Source organism: Microtus ochrogaster, chromosome 4 (genome assembly GCF_000317375.1).
Source record: "Microtus ochrogaster isolate Prairie Vole_2 chromosome 4, MicOch1.0, whole genome shotgun sequence".
NCBI lineage: Eukaryota > Metazoa > Chordata > Mammalia > Rodentia > Cricetidae > Microtus > Microtus ochrogaster.
The window spans coordinates 5,178,400-5,180,292 of NC_022011.1; the positions used below are offsets into that span (position 1 = coordinate 5,178,400).

The following is a 1,893-nucleotide window of genomic DNA, read 5'->3' on the forward strand; positions in this document are numbered from 1 at the left end:
CAAAAAAAAAAAAAAAACTTCCACTCGAGCTCTGCGGGTGGCCTCTTTCTCCCTTGCACCGCTTTTTCTAAGTTACATTTGCCACTCTGTGGGAGTTTGAGGCCAGCCTGGTCTACAAGAGCTAGTTCCGGGACAGCGGGACAGGCACCAAAGCTACAGAGAAACCCTGTCTCGAAACCCCCCCCCCAAAAAAAAAAAGAACAGCACTTGCTCTTAACTGCTGAGCCATTTCTGCAGAATCAGTGGTCTGCAGAGCCAGGCGTAGTGACTTAGACCTTAAGTCCCAGCATGAAAGGCAACAATAGGTATATCTCTGTACGTTTGAGGGCAGCCTGATCTATGCATTGAGTTCCAGGCACACAGGCCTTCATAGCGAGACCCTTTGTTTAAAGTAAATAAATTGGGTAAGACAAAATCCCAATGGTAGTGACAGGGGCCAGCCAGGCTCCACATCCATAGTGGAGAGCACAAACCAGAGCTGAGAATGTCTTCACTTGGTAGGAGACTTTGTCTGGCACATGAAGCCCTAGGTTCATTCCCTAGCACCTAAAACCAGGTGTGGTTCATGGGTTGAGGCTACCCTAGGATGCGCAAGACCCTGTCTATAAATAAGTAAACAAACTAACATCCTAATGACATATACACAAACAAAACAAAAAGTCCTAGAGGCTCTGAGTTGTTGACTGCAGGAGCCATGCTTGTTTGAGTGGTCCTCAAAGGCACAGATGTTCTGTCCCCAGGATAGGATGATGCAGGGCACCTTGTGAACCAGACTCTCCCTTCCCCCAGTGAGCGTGAGGCGGTGCCTTTCAGGGGTCGAGGGCCCTGTGCTGCATGGTTTTAGTGCCCAGTGTTATTTATCTAATCTGTCATTTTTATTAGCTACCCTTGTTTTTTGGTCTTTTTGTTTTGCTTTTGGTGTTTTGGTTTGTTTGTTTTGTTTTGAGACAGGGTCTCTGTATAGCCCTGGGTGTCCTGGAACTCTATATGTAGACCACACTGGACTCAAATTCAGAGATTTGCCTACCTCTGCCCCCTGAGTGCTGGGATTAAAGGAGTGTGTCACCATGCTTGACTTCCTTTTTTTTCTGATTTTTTTTTTCAGTCTTTTTTTGAGACAGACTCTTGTTCTCTAGGCCAGGCTGCCCTCACATGCCCCACACGCCCGCCTGAAGCTCCAGGTGCTTGTCTTCACAGTGCTGCAGCTGCTGCTTTTTAGTTCCTACTTCTTCCCACTGTCGTATTGTGAAACTGCTAAATGTTTGCAGCAAGAAAACTTTAATTAAGGGCTGGAGAAAAAACTCATAGCTTAAGAGTACTACTCCTTTTGTGGAGGACCTGAGTTCAGTTCCCAGCATCTGTGCAATGCACCAACATCAGGTACACACACACACACATCAAGTAAATACTTTTTAAGAGAAGGAAATTTAAGATCAGTCCTTTTTTGTGATTGAAGCCTTGAAGGCTAAATTACTTGCCCAGATTTGACCCCCCCTCCCCACTTATTGTTTTTGTTTTGTTTTGTTTTGTTTTTGTTTTTCTTGGTTTTTCGAGACAGGGTTTCTCTGTGGTTTTGGAGTCTGTCCTGGAACTAGCTCTTGTAGACCAGGCTGGCCTCAGACTCACAAAGATCCGCCTGCCTCTGCCTCCCGAGTGCTGGGATGAAAGGTGTGTGCCACCACCGCCCGTCTTGTTTGTTTTGTTTTCTCTGTGTCTAACAGGTGACTGGTGTCAGTGTTCAAGGAACAAAATCCTTCAGCTTTTATTTTGGAAAAATACTTCATTTGTTCTTTGGGGTCAGAAAACTTAATTGCTTTCAAATTATCCAAGAATGTAGGTTCCACTGAGATTGTATGATCTCCCCCATTAACCAGTTTGTTTCTTTCTTTTTTT

The 1,893-nt window shown here is 45.1% G+C and overlaps 1 protein-coding gene across 2 annotated transcripts in view; it reads left to right on the plus strand.

Moving 5' to 3' along the window:
- The window catches only part of Gfod2 (glucose-fructose oxidoreductase domain containing 2), a 50,861-nt gene that overhangs the window by 28,113 nt on the left and 20,855 nt on the right, over positions 1 to 1,893 (plus strand). The window lies entirely within an intron of this gene.